At 38.4% G+C, this 18070-nt stretch overlaps 1 protein-coding gene across 1 annotated transcript in view; it reads left to right on the forward strand.

The window, feature by feature from the left end:
* The window catches only part of GPC6 (glypican 6), a 998187-nt gene that overhangs the window by 502586 nt on the left and 477531 nt on the right, over window positions 1-18070 (forward strand). The gene's annotated exons all lie outside the window — the stretch shown is intronic.

Genomic DNA, 18070 nt, shown 5'->3' on the forward strand with positions numbered 1-18070 from the left:
AAATTGAGGTCAAAGTTTTCACAGTGTTCCTTGCTTTTAGAGAAGTCAGCTGAATGTCAAAGCTTAATTCTTTGTGTGAGAGAAACCAAGATTTCAAGCCATTCCATGTGGCTTGAAACATAATGTCAATATTTATCAGCAATTCAGCAGAGAAGCTTTTATCAGGAAACGCGCGAAAACAGGTGTCTTGTAACCATGACCACTTGGCATTTCTGATTAGTTTTAAGGATGATAAATACCCATGAAACAGTCCATCCAGAGGTTATAATCCTCTAGGAAGTCACAAGGTGACAGTCTTCATGGCACCTGCAAGTGGAGACAAGTTGTTGCTCAGAACACCAGCACCTGGCATCTCTTCTTTTTTATCACCCTTGTCAAAGTGGCCAAATTCCTTAATAGTGAAAGCGGAGCCCTTAGCTGCCACCTGTAGAACTGGATTAGGGGAACTAATGAATACAAAGTGTAGACTCTGGCAGAGAATTCCTTTTGTTCTCCGTTATCTTTGTAATCCAATGCTGTGTGTTGCATTGGGCTTATGAGAAAGATAAATCACCAGAACACATCTGTGCCTTTCCTTGAGGATGTCTCCAAACCTTTAAAGCAAGGGCTCTTTTTCCACTGCTGTTTTAAAACATTGACTATTTCCTGTGTAGAGGATATATGCCTTTGTTTAAATTCTTCCTTGACACTCAACTGCTCTTAGGAGATGGGCTTGCCCATTTATGAGGGCAGTCCAACAAGCAGACTGAAAGATGATTCCTTTAAAATGTAAAGTTAAAACAATTGATAACAGGACTCTGGTATCATGTCACCCAAAGAAGGTCATGTTTGTACAAAGATTATTGCCAAACATTACCTTCTTATTGCAGGGTTGTGCCCAAGAGCTGTATATTTTTTTATAACTATTGGTACTACCCTACCATGTTTCTTTTTTCTCCACTTTGATCTCCTCATTATTTACATCTTGGTATAAAGATGCATATACCGTTAAAAATGTTTCTTTATGGCACTATTTGAAAAATTCATAGCAACCCATTTTTTAATTGTCAATTCTTAAAACATTTACTTGAGCATAAACAAAGATTATTTGGAAGAAAACTCAAAGGAGCATAATCACAAGGGATTTAATAATATAAAGGGCCTATAACTTTGATGTTAAAACATTTTTTTTTTAAATCAGCAGTGCTCTAGATACCAAAGGAAATATAACCCCAAAATTGGATTAGTAAGGAATTGGCCAAGTGGAATAGGAACAGGAAATACGATCATCTGTAAAATATAGATAAATGTTAAAAAATAAATATATACTCCATATATTCTTGAGGGATTGATGTTGTTTTTAAAGAAAAGTTTAGTCACAGTGACTTCAAATTGAAGCCTTTGCTTTTATTGAAGAATGAAACAGCCAGCTTTTGAGAAACATGAGAAATTCAGGGCATAGATTGATCTGTACAGCGTTCCTGATTGTTTATATAGATGCTGCCTGAGTGTGGATAATGTTTAGATACATATATTTTGGTCTGGGGAGGTCTCCGTAAGGTAAGAGAGTATTTTCTATCAAAGCATCTAAAAGATCACAGGAGTGGTTTCCACTGACCCTCCATCCTGTTTCTCAGAGGGTGCCATTAACAACTGCCCTGAAAGGCTCCTCCCCTTTGTCTTCCCCTGACTGTCTCCATCTGAGGTCTTTGCCTACCAAAATCTAACGTGCTCCTCTTCATGGTGAAGGTTGCCATGGACCAACCATCACAGTAGAGTATAACCTTTAATTTTTGACCAAATGTGAGGTGACATGTACTCTGGACAATGAGATCTTTCTTATCCCAGTTTCTTCACGACCAACTTTCATTTCCAGAGCAGCTGCTATAGGTTCCTGATATAGTTTGTGGTCATGTAACCATGAATGTTTAGTGTTCTATGTAGATAGTGGCTTGTCTGACCTGAATTTCTTTAGCCCTAATCAGTATATGGCTGGCTGGCTGGCTGGCTGGCTGGCTGGCTATATATGGAGATAAATAAATAGAGATGAATATGGATATGTGGATATACAGCTATGGCTTAAAACAAGCTGAGTAATTTTTCTCAAATAATTTATGACTCAGGGATTTAAGTATTTTCCCAATGAACTGTCTCACCTAATGATTACCAGATGGTCTGTAGCTGACTAAGCCAGATACGGATCTACTAGTACTATTTAGGTGCTGAAAATCATCACCACCCAATTTTTTTGTTGTTATATGAATAAAACATTACAAGACTAAATATATTAAGAGGAGAAGAAAGAATGGTGTTTAAAGTTTAGCCCTTCATTAATCGGAGGTTTCCCTGTGGTCAGTTAATGGAGTGGTTTGGAGTTTGTGAAATGATTGCAGAAGAGTTCAGGAATTCAAGGCAAAATTCCCAAATGGAGATCCACAAACTGCCTTATCTCCTACATCTTGATTTGGGGAATTATTTTTTTTTCCTTCATTTTCTCCCTTCTCTTACAGTGGCTTCTTAAATCTAGAAAGGCATCATTAATAGCTTCTAATTAATTGTTTTGACTGGAAATTTTATCTCTTTGGCAAAACACAGCAGTTTGACACAAATGTTTTGATACAACATTTGGGGAATTTTCCCTACCAGAAAAGTGGAGGACTAATTTGTAGATGTCAACATAAGTATTTTAAAAAACTTATTCTTGCCATCTTATAGATACAAACATTTTCTTTTTCTAGGCTTTGGATGGAGCAAGTTAATTGTAGGTAACTGTTTAAAAATACCTGTGCTATTGAAAACAGGCATATCTTAAACTACAACTCTACTCTGGAGGAACCGTTTCACATGTGTACAAATAATTGTGAAGGATTCATACCAGCATTGTTTACAATAACATAAAAAGTAGCAATGTCACCAATGTCCCATCTGCATAAATGGTGATCTCGTTACACCATGAAACCCTATGGAGCGTTAAAAATAAGTGCACAATAGCCACATGTAGATGAATCACAGAAACCTCATTTTGAGCAAAAAAAAAAAGTCAAATAACCACAGAACACATATCATGTATATAAAGTTTAAAAAATGCAAAACTAAGCAATACGTCATTGAGGAATTAAAAGATATGTGATAAAACTGAAGAAAACTTTAAGATGATAAACACAAACATCAGATGGTGATTACCTCTGGGGACTCGGTTTGGAGGTTTCATAAAGGAGGGATGTTCAAGGGTCCCACCGTTGTCAAGAACGTACTGTTTCTTCAGCTCTAGGCTATGTGTGCGCATGCGTGTAAGATGTTTTTAATGAAAGAGGTTAAAGTAGGGGGAGACTTTACCATTGTTCACCTGTGATTCTTTCCATCTCTGAGCTACCCTCAGTGGTTTATCAGCCTTACTGGATTTGTTCATGGATTTGACCATTCCCTTTCCATTTTCCATCTTGTGCTAAATGATACCAAGTAGGCATGGAAGGGCAAAGCTCTAAAATGGACATAAAAATACATTTTGATAATAAAGTGTCTTGAGAAAAGGGCTCCAGGCTGTTTTTTTTAGCGTGGTCCCCTTTTCTAAAGCACCATTCGCACCCCTTTCCAAGTACCCATTCGTGAGTGGGAACATGGATGCCAAGCAGTCGCTCTGAGGATTGTCAGACTGTGAAGAACAGAAAGAAGGTGGCGTAGAAAGATATTAACAGTTATCTGCCTAGACTGAACTCCAGTTATTCATCATGAACGCAGACAACTCTAGTGTCTTCACTGGTCCATCTTGATGCCATTTAAACAAAGAAGACATGACTTTCATATCTTTTTGTTTTAATAAAAGCGACTTCTCTGGGGGAAAAGCTGTAAATTATGTCAGTGGAAACCACTTCAACTATGAAAGTCATTTCATTGATTCACTCCAGACAAATTAGGTAGGTAATGGAATTGGAATCCATAGAACTTGAACTCCTGCCAAATACTGTTATTTATCTCTGTGTATCTATTTATTTTTTTTAATCTATCTATTTTCCTGTCTATCTGAATTCTTTCTTCCTTGTGGGTCATGACTTTGAAAGTCTGGCTTTAGTGAACTAGAATGTTTTTATCAATAGACACCTGCCTATGTCTGCTCCCCAGAATGATATTTTTGCATGGAAGGCCTCTTAACTGGTCCATGCACCCGAATAAACAGTCTTACTTTAACAATGTGTGCCTAGAAAGCAGTAAACAGAGAGTCAATTTTCAATAAATGTGGTTGATAGGATTATAAGGCTGAAAAAAATTTATCATCAAATTTGGTGAAATGAAGGCTATGAAAGACAGCCATTCAGAACGTTCTCTGATCATAATGGGAAACCATTCTGAATGATTTGTTGTGAATAGTGTTTACAAGAGAAATGGCATTCCATTTAGCTGTTTGCTTTTGAGATAAAATTGAAGATATAAAGTAAGACCACCTTTTGTACCTGTCACCTGAATGATTTGTTTTGCTCCTTCTGTGGTGATCTTTTGATTGGAGTTAATTTTTTTCAGAGTCATCCAGAAACAAAAAGGACCACAAAGAGGCCTTAGGTGAATGAAAGCTTTTTTAGTTCTTCTGTGGTCAGTGCATTCTCTTCTGTAATTGATGATGATTCAATGTAGGTTAGTTCGGTCATATACAATGTTAGGAAGAGTAGGTAAGCATTTTGAAATTATCAATAATGCTTCTATGTTTAAAACTTTTAAGTCAGCATAAATAATATATGCTTACTGTTTTATGATGATGGTGTAGGCATTATACTATATTTAGAAAGTACTTTGCAATCAATCAATAAATAATTTCATGATTTAAAAAAATAGTAACAAAATGGCATTAGTACTAGGAACCAAAACAACAAAAATAGCTTATTAATGTAATTCATTGAAAATGTATGAATTTTACCATGGTCCAGGTGCTGTGATAAGCACTGAGAATCACAGGAGTATGAGGAAGTCTAGGTGTTAGAAGAAAAAACATCTCCCCTAAAGAACAGCATGTGACGTTCTATAGAGGAGTCCAGAGAAGTAAGAGACAAGGTCCCATTTTGATGGAAACAATTTGGTTATTTTCACAAAAACAAGTAAAATCTTTCTTATCAATTTTAAGTTCTCTTACAAAATGCCTAGCTTTGATGTGTAAGTTTGGAAAATGGTTGAGTTAAGAGAGTGAAAATTGGGAAGAGTGAAGCCATTTATTTCCGATTCATTAAAAGCTACTTGTGTGTTCTTTTTTTTGTTGTTCTTTTTGTTCCCTGTGTCTGTTTCCAATAACCTATGCCTGAGTTAGGCTACTTTATTTTAGATTCATGCTGTCTTCTGGCATTCCATTAAAACGAGCACATTTCTCCCCATTGAATCCAATTTTGAAGTTTTATTCATGTTAAAAGTAGTTAAGGGGTCCCTTAACTCTATGTCAATGCAACATAGCTAGAAAAAGTTTGGGAACCACAGTTCTGACCATACCTAACAGGTCTTCCTCTCCCCTACAGTCTGAGGTGGGGTGGTTATAATAACATTCATTCGATCTAAATATGGACTCTCATAAAAGTAGCGTCATTGAGGCAATTTAGCTCTGGATCATCAATAAGCATTTGTTCTGTGTGTTTTATGCATCAGGTACTGTTGGTAAGTTCTTAAGATACAAAGACGAAGCAAGTTAAAGTACTTGCAAGTGCTAATTGGGAGAGAGACAGCAACAAATGATGTCAATATAATGAGAGAATTCTGCACTAAGTGTTTTGGAAACAGAGAGGGAAGGCACCTGGCTGAATCTTGGGGCACGAGGAGACATTCATGGGTGTAGAAGCCTGAACCACGTGTTGAGGGATGCACGGGCATTGAGACAGATGATGAGGGCACCTAGCATAGTGAAGGGTGTGGCAGGCAGAGGCGACCACTCAGGAAAAGCACAGCAGAAAACCACAGATGTGTGCAGGGAGCTGCAAGCACATGATATTCCTGAGGCATGAAGTGTAAGACTGGAAACCTAAAGGGAAACCTTGCATAAAAACTGTCTATTTCACTAATGATTTTGTGCATGCCTGTTTTGCCTGCATAATTAAAAATTAACCTTTCTATGCTTAGAAGCATCCCACTACTTTGCTGAGCACCTTCTGTGCACTGGGCATTGTTCTGTAAGAAACCAGAAATAACAATCAATAGCATTGTTTCTGAGAAAATCACAGTCTATCCAAAAGAGATAGAGGGGTGAAAGTTCAAGTGTGGCACAAAGAATCAGGATAAAGGTGGAGGTGGGGGTGGAATGCTGGTGAATCAAGAGAAACACTTGCTCCCCTCTGCCTTGGGAAACTGGAAAAGGCACCTTTGAGCAGGTTCTACTTGGACTTACAGAATGAATACGGTTTTACAGAGGGAGAGAAGGCCTAGGGCTTCCCTGCCAGGGGCCCAGCAGGTTCAAAGGCACGAATCGTGAAAGAAAGGTCATATTTTTGTGGAAATGAAGCTAGGAGGTAGATCTGGGTCATATTATTTAGGGTTTATATTTTAAGTTAAGGAATTTGAAGGATTTTGCATAGGCAAGAGGGGACAGCTAAGATTTTTCAAAAGATGAATATGTGGTCAGATTTTTTCTTATGGAAGATGGCTCATGAAGATGGTTCATGGAGTGGGGGACAGCGATGGTGGATGCAGGGTTGGAAACGCTTGTCACTGCCCAGGTGAGTGGTGATGAGATCTGAGTCGGAGCAGGTGAAACAGTGGAGAGTGCATCTGGAGAAGCAAACCAACCAACCAGCAGGGTGTAAATACAGTATGTCTTCTCTGACTTTATCCCCAGCATCACACACAGTTCCTGGCACACTGTTCCCATTTCACAACAGTTGTCTGCCTGCTGACTGGCTTGAGAATCACCAACATATAAATGTGTTGGCAAAAGATGATGAGAACAGGATCAGGTGAAACATCAGGGAGTATAAATATTTAAAGAGGATACAGAAAAGGAAGACAAATGATAAGAACTAGAAAAGCATATTGTCCTGAAAGTAAAGGGAGAGAGGCTCTCAAGAAGCAGGGTAATCAAGAGCATCCGATGTTGCAGATAGTCTAACAGGAGGGGCAGAAAAAACAGACCTTTAATTGGGCCTTTAGGATGTAACTAACTGTAGCAAGTGTTGATTGACTTGAGTGTTTTTTTTAAATTGAAGTACAGTCAGGTACAATGTGTCAATTTCTGTTATACAGCACAATGTCCCAGTCATGCATATACATACATATATTTGTTTCATATTCTTTTTCATTATAGGTTACTATAAGATACTGAATATAGTTCCCTGTGCTATACAGAAGATATTGGGGTTTTTAAAATCTATTTTTAAATTAGTGGCTAACATTTGCAAATCTGTAACTCCCAAATGCATCCATTCCCACTCCCTTTCACCCAGTAACCATCAGATTGTTTACTATGTCTGTGAGTCTGTTTCTGTTCTGTAGCTGAGTTCATTAGTGTCGTCTTTTCTTCTTTTTAGATTCCACATATGAGTGATATTATGTGATATTTTTCTCTCTCTCTCTGGCTTAACTTCACTTAGAATGACGATCTCTAGGTCCATCCACGTTGCTGCAAATGGCATTATTTTATTCTTTTTTATGGCTGAGTAATATTCCATAGTATAACTATACCACAACTTTGTCATCCAGTCATCTGTTGATGGACATTTAGGTTTCTTCTGTGTCTTGGCTATTGTAAATAGTGCTGCTGTGAACATTGGGGTGCATGTATCTTTTTGATTTAGAGTTCCCTCTGGATAAATGTCCAGGAGTAGGATTGCTGGATCATATGATATTGACTTGAGTAGTTTTAATTGGTTGCGAAGTTAACTCTTCTGCCCCTACACTTTCTAGAATAGGCTGATCAAAGCATGGCCCCTGGACTAGAGGCCATCTGTGAGTAGGCTGTTACAGTTCTGCAGTAAGTACCAAAATTGAAGGCATTTTAAAAAATCTTGATAGCAATTTCACATTGCCCCAACATCCACGACACCACCAGTGGACTCTGAAATGTTGTTGAACTTGCCTGGTGCGTCTCCTTGTTGTGAGGGGCGTTTTGGTTATGCTCTATAGGATCAGATATCCGGTCATGACATCCTGGGGAAAATCAAACAGGCAGCCAAAGCCTGTGCAGATCATTTGAGCCTCAAAGAGTTTGAAAGGTACTGTTCTACAACAATATTAAGAAGATTAGAATAATGAACACGTACTGATTGATTCTGCTGGAGTGTTTGGGCTTTCTCTTTCTGCATTCATCCTCCCTTCACCCCTCTTTCTGCCTTCCTGCCCTAACCCCCTCTTCCCCTGGTGTGCTTTCTCTATGTCTGCAGCCATGATGGGCTCTCGTAAACCCATTTTGATTGGCATGTCTGCTGTTTGCCTGTGTCCCACAAGTACAGGAAGCTCCTCTGGGGCTGTGAAAGACGGAGGTGACAAGCAGATGTCTTTGTTACTAATAGGGAACATCCACTGGTGAAATGTGCCAATTAAGGTACAATACAAACCAAAAACAAAAAGCCCAAGAATAAAACTCTAGTCTGTAACTCCAAGAACGCTGCTTCTCAAATGGCTTCGTAAAGAACGGACCTGACAGTTTATCCCAGTGTCAACGCCGACTCTGTTCTCAGATGTTTATCTCTGAGTGCACTTCTGCTTTTCCTACCAGCGGGTTCTGTGGAATGAGGTTTGAACAATAATCCTGCTGTTGTTATTCACACGTGCCAAAGCACGTTCCCAGGGCTGACAGGAGACCGTGCGGGCTGTGTGATATCATAGTCGAGCTTGAAAGTTTGGAGGGTTTTTCTTTTATTGTCCCATCTTCAGAGATTCAATGTTACAAGGACATTCCCTGAGGCAATATCAGTGCACTGGAGAGGTTTATGAGCCAAGATACACATCAAAAATAATTTTAATAAAGCTTGACAGATATATTGCATTAATAGTGCTGACACAGTGAAGTAGGACCTATGGAGGGAGGATGACACACTGGTATTTTTTTTTTAAATTGAGGTATTAGGTCATACAGATATTTGATTGTAAGAGAGATGGGGGGTATATTATTATATACCATAGATTTTCTCCATTGTTATCTTTGTGATTACAAGCCAGGGTTATTCCCCTTCGTGTGTATGCAGCATACCTCTTCATCTTGATGACTGATTCAGCGTGAACACAATGGATCAATCCGAGATACTTAGAAAATAGCAATTATCCCACACAGTCTCGAAACTCTGCATTTTCTTGTATCTAAATTGGATAGCCCAGACTGAAAATGGACAGTTCAGAGTGTCAGTAATAGGATAATGGTAACTCTGACATTCAGATGTAAGTAAAACTGTATCCTTAATCAATAGAGGCGCCAAGTGGACATCAGCTGACACTTAAGTGGCTGGCGTAAACACATTCTTAAAAATTCATTTTCGACCTTGCGGAAATATGCTGCATGTCAAAAATACCACTGTCATATTTAATACTCAGCAGATAGCAGGATTGTGTATGGAAATTTAATCCTCTTCTGTTCATAATGTCTTAAGAAGTGAGGAAGGCACACTTTTCTGTGTTCATTTTGTAGAGGATTTCGGCAATCCAAGAAGTTCATCCATTCAACATTTTATACTTTCTGAAATATATTAATTATCGAAGCATTATCATTGCACTTCATTCTCATAGTAGGTATAAATCTGAGTTTCTCCATAAAGAAATGTATCAATTTATAAATAATGGGTGTTAAAACTTTCCTCCTTTGTTCTTGGCTTTCTGAAAATGCATTCTTTTGCTGAAAATACATCTAGATGTAAGACAACACTTATTTCACTGTTTTTCAATGAAAATGGACAGTATTTAGTAAGAGATGTAAGATTTGATCGTGCTTTGAAAAATAACCTAGTTGCAAGCGCTCTGTGGAAGTCCTTTCTTCTTAGGGTTCTGTTGCTTAAATTAGAGACTGAGCCAAGGAGAATTTAAGTGTGCTTGCAATACAGTATTTTATTGAAAAGACGAACCTTAGGATATTCTGCAGCATTTGTGGACAGAAGATAACTATATGTATAAAATATTTATGTCACTATTTCCGTAAGATATGAGATGCCTATTTTGGGATGGAGAAATAAGTATGACATTTTGGCTCGGATAGCAGAGAGACTCCAGATTGAAAGTCTTTCTTATTTTTTTGTTTTGTTTGTTTGTTTGTTTTTGAGTGTGAAAGTGATAGCTTTCTTTTCATAGATAGTCTCATAGACCAATTGTTTAATAAATTATAAAACCTTTGACTCTCAGCTGTCCCAGGTCTCCCTCCTGATCAATGTATAGTTTGTCCCTTGTTTTGTGATTATGTGACAAAAGGAATTGGGAAAATAAGATGCTCTTATGAATCACTCAAGCCAAATGAACATTTTTTTTTCCCTTCAAGTTACCAAGAGGGGTCAAATAAAACTGTTACTCTAGCTTAAGTGGTTGTGGTGGTGGTAGTGAGAAAAATAATTTTATGCGTTTTCACATATTCTTTTCCAACTATAACATCAGCATGTGCTCATCCCAAAAGAAAAAAAAATGCAGGAAATGCAGAAGAGTGGAAAAAAAGAAAATGATCCTAAATTCCTACTGCCCAGAGGGAACCAATGTCAAAAGTTTGCATTTCTAGTGTTTTTGTATCTCTAATATATTTTTTTTTATATTACGTTGTTAAATCACGGAGATACTTAATATTGGATTCTATATTTTTCACTTTGTTTTTCAACATCAAATAGCATTTAAAAAAAAAACAAAAAACCTCTGATTTTTAAAGATTTATTTTGCAACCTGAAGGATTTGCTTGCTGCCAGTGTATCTGGGGCTATTTCACAGTCACCCCTGGACATTTTCACTAAGAGAGGAACGGGTGTCTTAAGTAATTTATGTGTGTGTGCATGATTGTGCGGGTGTTTGGTTTAACTCATTTTGCTCTCAGTGCCAGCATCCCTGGGAGCTTCATGACTTCTTTATCATGTATTTAACTATTGCAATTTCTTGATTATTTATACTCCAGACAGTTAGTTACATGAATTAGAAGCAGTTTTCTTTTAAAAGGGGAAAAAAGGTGTAGGCATAAAGTGGAGGTAGGAATGAGGCTGATGGAAAAATGTTTATCAGAGCTCCCTGGTCAGTACTTCCCACTGGGCCAGAAAATTCTCCATCTAAGCTAGATTGCAATCTGGTGGACCTTGGTCCTAACGGACCCACAGACATGTTTTATTCAGCATAACTTCTTTAAGATTTCACATAATGTTTCAAAATGGAGAGGATCAACATAAATTGTGGATTTCTACAGTTTCTGAAAATATGACCGACCTGGGCCTGTGTTCTGCCTGGCAGAAATCGGCTGGAGCTAAAGAATATTTAGGCTGAGTTTGTTTTAGGTTGAGAATGTGTATTCTGGTTTGACACGGGTCTGATCATCACTCCTGGAATGGCCTGATTCTGAAGCCATGATTGGTTGCCAAAGATCACAATGTTTGGCTCTTTTTCTCACAATTGAGAAATGCTTCGCTGTACCTGTGTCTTTAGTAAAAGTAAAATAAATGAAAGACAATAGGGCCGTGTTTAAAGACAAAAATAGTAGGAAGCTTATTTTATTTTGGGGGGACATATAAAATATTCTGCATAGTTAATGTGCAAATAGTAACTATGTTTTAAAAATACAGTCAATGAGCTTCACCCATGGTTATTGCCTCCTTTGCGTTTGAATTTGCAAACCTTTTGAGCTTTCTGTTAGCTAACACTATAAGCTAAACTTTATTCTTTAATCAAGTAAAAGTAAACCAATAGCTGAGAAAAAAGAAAACAAAACTCCATGATTCCTGATATTGAGATCAGGAAAGAATCCCCTCCTTTAATGTCTTCAAGAACGTTCGGATCGTATACCCGGCTGGGTTTACTTCTGCCGAAATGGACCTTAGCAAGCACAGGCCTGGACTTTTTCCAGTCAGGGTCATCGTAGCATCCTCACTGTTATCAAATTCTCCTCCTGTCTGATGTAAATGGAAGCTAACGGTTACTGGGTACTTGTCAGCCACCATACTCAGTACTTCTCACCCACTGTTGTTTAATCCTGACATTAAATCTGTGAGATAGGTACGGTTATTATTATTGCATTTAGGAGATAAGAAACTTGGCGTTGAATGACAGGGAACCTCTGCTGTAAATCCACACTGCCTCTCCCAGCATCAAGGCTTTTGTCTGAATCCAGCAGCCTGGTGGAAAACTCCTTGGTCTATGGCCGTGTTAGGCAATAGGAATATGATGAGAATCATATATGTAATTCAGAATTTTCTATAAGCACATAAAAAGAAACAGGTGAAACCAATTTTAACAGTAAATTGTTAACCCAGTGTATCCAAAACGCTGCCATTTAAAATGTAATCAATACAAAAATTATTACGGAGATATTTTAATTTTTTGCATGAAGTCCTCAAATTTTGGTGCGTTATTCTGCACAATTGCAGATCTCAGTTTGGGTCCCATCGTATTTCACAGGCTCAGGTGCCTCACGTGGCTGGTGGCTGGTGGCTGATGTCCTGGACAAGGCATATGTGTCATTTCCATGCCTGATCCTCCTATTTAAGGCAGAGAATGTTAGGAATTCACACCAGGAAGTCTGAACCCTTGTGGTGGATTATTCATACACTTCCTCTGGTTGTGAGGAAAATAGAGAAATACTGTCTTTTCATAATGCATTTTGGTCCCTGACTGGAACTCTGACATAAGTAGCACAGACATTTTATTGAGAGATTTGTTCTTCTCAGTCCCTCAAAGGCTGGCTCTGTATGGGGCTCTGCCGGTGTCCCCAAGTGTGAAACGCATTGAGGAGACTGTGTATCACCAAGGGTGAATTAATCTGTGGTTTTCAGTCTGCCCTGGGGAGGTGAATGAGACAATTAAGGAATTGGCAAGCATCTGTGAGTGACAGCATCAGTAGTAAACAAAATAAATACATGCCCAACTGTCATCACAGGGGCTTCTCAGATATTTAATTCTTGAAAAGGGGCCCCAACACTCATAAAAGTGGCCCACTGCTGGATTACATGACTCAAAACCACAAGACTAATTTATGTTCAGATAGATTGAGGGTATTTCCACACATTCTTTTTTGGTAAAGACGGTGATTTTCAGATGAAAGTCCCTGAAGTATCGGTTCTCTTCGATTTCTCATAAAACAATTCAGCATATAGTTTTTGAAAGAAATTGGGAAGTTACAGTTTTAGTGAATTACTATTTGGACGCATAAAGTGATGCATCAGGCTTTGGCGAAGCTGACATTCATCTTCTTGAAAGGTCTGTCACTGTCAGGGAAGAGCTTATCAAGAGAGGGATCCTGTTCAATAATTCCTATTATGGAATTGATACTTTATGATCGCTGCTCTGCAGGCTGATTTGTTAATGGGTTTCCCTTTGTGGTACAGAGGATCAGATCAATATGTCACGGGCAGCTGGCTCTGTGGAAGCCGCCATGTTCTGGATCCACGCCGTTTCCCCCAGGCTCGTAATACCGTACTGCTAGGGAGCTGACTTTCGACTTATTTTATAATTCTATTTGTTAAATTAATTTAGAATATGTAAACTGATTTATTGTGAGATTTAAAATCATTTTCTTCAAGAGAGCCCAGAATATTAGGTTAGCAGTTTTTTGAACACAACTTTGACTCAATTTCGGGGGGGCAGGCAATTTAATGTCAGCATCCTGTAATTTTAGCTACATAGTGTCATTTTTCTCTCTGCTTTTCACTGCTGAGTCAAAAATCTGTTTGAGAGGCTACAAGTGTGTCAGTATTTCCAGTAGAGAGAAAGTTCCTGGATAATTTCTGTCAGTCTGCAGCCTCAAATTTTTTGTCGTCATTCCAATGTTTACAGTTGCATTTTTTCGATATTCAGCGACCCTACAAACCAATGTATTGAAAACTGAGCTTACTAATTTGGAGCAGGACTTTGTAGCTTGATTATGGATCATTTTCTTTCTCTGTTGCTTCCTGTTTATATTTCTCCCTTTCCGTTGCCCGTTTCCTCTAAAATCTAAACTCTGATCTTATCAAGTGTAGGTTATTGCTCACTTGAGGCAACTTCCCCAGGCTTTCAGCTCTGTACCTTCTTTTAGGAATCCTAAGAACATTTCATCACGTGCCATTTTGATAAAGTCACTGTCCAGTTCATCAATACCAGCAATGTATTATCAATCACTCCAGCAATCTGGAATGTTTACTGAGTGCTCAGCTCTCCACTGGGTCTAGACTGGAATGCCAGACCCCGATCCACAAGAGATTGACAAGTCTGAGGTTGGCAGCCCAGCCGTCAATCTCTTGTTCACCTCGTTGCCCTGTATCATTAGTCCCAACTCAATACCCAGTTTTATTCAAGCAAACGTATTCAAGCCTTGCCCCACATGAAAGTTTTGGTGACAGTGTCTCTGCCATTTTGCTCACCCATCATGCCTTCCTCTCCTCTTCCCATCAAGTCATCTCTCCTACCTCATTCAAGTCTTGCTAAAACATTGCTAAAACCTTGCTAAAACCTACTCGCCACTTCTGGTGTCTCCGGGAACCTCCTTTCAGCCTAATAAATTTTTTAACTCAGCTTCTTTTTTGGAACATCCATACTGAGCTTTTGCCATGTTCGTGTAGAGTTCTATATATGTTGCTTTGGAGTTTCCACGACACAGTGCGATGGTTCCCATCAGCCTGAAGATCATAACTTAGTATTTAAAAAAGGAACATGACTTCCATCTTTAATATTCCTCAGAGCAAGCAGTACTACAATTTGGGTTTGGTAGACATTGAGTAAATATCCTTACTGCTATTCTGTTATGTTTTTTCATTCTTTGAGTCTTATTGTAGTTAGAATGGTGGGGAGGGGCAATACCCATATGTCATAACATCTCCCACTTCATTGTTAATAGTGCTGTGAATTTCTGATGGTTTTAGAAGAGGATGTAATATACAGGTCCTTCTAGAATTCTGCCACCCCCTCCTCCTAAAAAAAAAAAAATTAAATACTCAGAGCCCGTGGTTACCCGAGAGAACTGTAGCTCCTTTTTATGCCTGTTGGGACATCCAGGTGGAAAGACTTTGTAGACAGCTGAAAGATTAATGACGGAATGTAGGCTGAGAAACCATGCATTCCCTCAGCTATCACCTAAATGATGTAGTACTTGAGGTCTGTTGCAGGGTAATGAATCTTCATTTGTATTCCAGATTGCCAGAATATCTGTATCATCTAGCTGTATGTAGATATAGATATCTACATGGTTTCCACAATTACTGGAGCAACTAGTATTTCTCTCCTATTTTCCCTTCATGTCTTGGAACTCATCTATCTAGAAGCTGATTGACTCCATGATCATAAGTTAGTTCAGTGAATTATTGGTGGAGAGAAGTGTGGTATCACAGTCTTCAAGCATCAACACTGTGGATTTCCTTAAGTGCAGTTAAATAGAAGAAAAAGATGTGCCAGAATGCTGAAATCGTGGGAATATCTTTTTTCCTGGGAGTTATAAGAATTATTAAAGAGAAAGGAAAGAAATGAAGGGAAAAGCCACTCATCTCTTTTGTGAAGTGCTCACAAAATTGCACACTTAAAATTAAGCTGTTCTGATTTCTGTAATTAAAATAATTTCCTCTGAGAGGCTTTGATAGTTCAGGCCCATGAGAAAAAAAAAATGCTGTTGTCATGAATGAAGGATCGAAAGAAAGTTCTTATTCACATGCTTTAGTTCCTCAGAGAAACCTTTGAACACAAACCAGGCATGAAAAAGATAATCAGGAGGGTTAGCCCAGGGTTGTTTTAGCCATCGCTGGGATGTACCAGCTCATGCATTTATTCATCCCTTCATTCAGCAAACATTTCTTGAGCACAAACACTTGGGCAGGTGCAATGGGTACAATGATGACTGAGACCTAGCCTTTCCCTAAGAGAAATCCCATTCCAGAGTGGGTACCAGACCGATGAATAGTAGAGGGCAGTAAGTGCTAAGGCAGTGGTATGCATGGGTCCTAAGAATGCAGGTGTCCACTGATACAAGCCTACCCCATGGAGACCCTCAGAGCCTTTTATTAAATGCCTTAGCGCATTTTATTTTGCCTGTCGGGGGTTTAGTAACATCAGGGGCATACATTGTAATGGAGATGTGAAAATTCATTGTTTAATTATTGAGAAAATAAAACTGCATAAATGATTAGTAAATATTTATTGATTAGGCACAAAGTAGATGTGACTATTATTAGGAATATTTTATTCGTGTTATTATATATGTGTATACTATGAATACATGTAAAACTATAAACATAGTAAGAATAACATAGGGGAAAAGTGAAGTGAGGAGAAGCTTGGTGTAATCAGAACTCACTAGATAACAGGACATAGCTGGGACTGAATTCTTACTTTGACCCTAATTAGTTGTCTGAATTACTTCATCTCTTTCCTCCTTGGTTAAATGAGCAGGTTAGACTAGGCAAAATGTTTTACGGGAGTGAAATTCTAAATGTGGCAATTATTTAGGTCATAAACATATGACCCAGGAACTAAGGTATATACCCAGGACTGCACATCTGGATGATTAGAGCTGTGGGGAAAGCTGGTCAAGTAATTCACTAGCAATTGATTTGAAAGTTGTAGCCACACCACCTTGTTGGGCATGTCCCTAAGAGATTTTGAATGTGGCTTTGGACTCTGTCTACTACTTCTGTCTTGTCTCCCTTATAATTGGGCTCATCTCTAATTTGGAAGTAACACAGTTTATTCTTACAATACCAGTTTGTTACTCTCTTCATAAACCACTTCAAATTCCAAAGACCCTGTTGAGCAGTAAAACACCTATGTACTTAATGGGTTTCCGTGGGCCTCCTGGATTTGAACCTGTCCATTGGGCAGATTCAAGCCCCTACATCTCCCATGCTGCATTTTCATCCACAATTCGTAATTTTAATTTTAGCACTCAAGATATATTTGTGGTTAATGGGTATCGCTGCCAGAGATAACGGGTGCCCTGCTGGAGAGATGGCGTTTAATACTGTTCTCTATTAAATCCCACATTTGATCGGCATGTGTGTCCTAGAAAAATTGGCATAGCACCTTGTTAGAAGGCACAGTGCCATCTAACAGTTGGGAGGAAGTTAGGCTGAAAGTGATCACAAATGAAGTCAGCTGGGAGTGTTCAAGAATGAGTTTCGAGCTCTCTGTAGTAGAAAGAAGTAAATACTCTTAAGAAGATCGGTTGCTAATTTTATGCAAAACTTTCCACTGACTGTAACTTTTCAAGTATATCTCAGGAACATTGGAAGATTCTTTTGCTAACTTAAAAGAATGATATTTAAAATTTAATTGTATAATAAAGTTTCATAATGCATGTTATTCATATTTACTCTGCAGTTTGTTAAATCAATGTGCAGGTGGTTTTATATATCAAATCACACAGTCAATTGACTTTTGTGTATAGAGAGTGGAGAATGAGCAGGGGATGTTATTCTTCTGCCACTTGTTACCCAGTAAAATTTTCTGACTTACTGAGCCTCTGTTATCTCATCTGCAGAGTAGGGATGATGAGAATTGGGCCAGAAGAATGGTTATGTGACATAGAAAGATAAAAAATGCATTTGATAAACAAAAATGGACTTCTCAGAATTAAAAATGTTAGACGACTTTAATGTTTTATGTAAAAATGAAACAAATAAAATATACTCCAAAGTAGTCAAATATACAAACCTACAATAGCAATATCAATTTTAAAAACCGTCTGTTATGAATGCGATGGCCCTAATTACGGGATGGTCCATTGCTTTGAGGAACAAGCTTTCCTTCTCCGTCCTCTATCCTCGTGACGCACTGCAATAGACTTGTGCAAAGAAAAACACAGGACAGTCATCTAGGTTTTTGTTCTTTTCTAATGTTTTTAAGTATAGGCACAATTCTGTTTGGAAACATGTGCTTTCTAGGCTTCATGTAAAGTACACACGGGGCTGAACCCCACTGCTTTTTCAATTAAAACCAGGTCCTAACCTGTTAAGCAAAGGACAATGAGGACTGGTCCTTTTGGAAAGGAGAATTCCGTCTTTAAAAAATT

Source organism: Camelus bactrianus, chromosome 14 (genome assembly GCF_048773025.1).
Source record: "Camelus bactrianus isolate YW-2024 breed Bactrian camel chromosome 14, ASM4877302v1, whole genome shotgun sequence".
NCBI classification, from domain to species: domain Eukaryota; kingdom Metazoa; phylum Chordata; class Mammalia; order Artiodactyla; family Camelidae; genus Camelus; species Camelus bactrianus.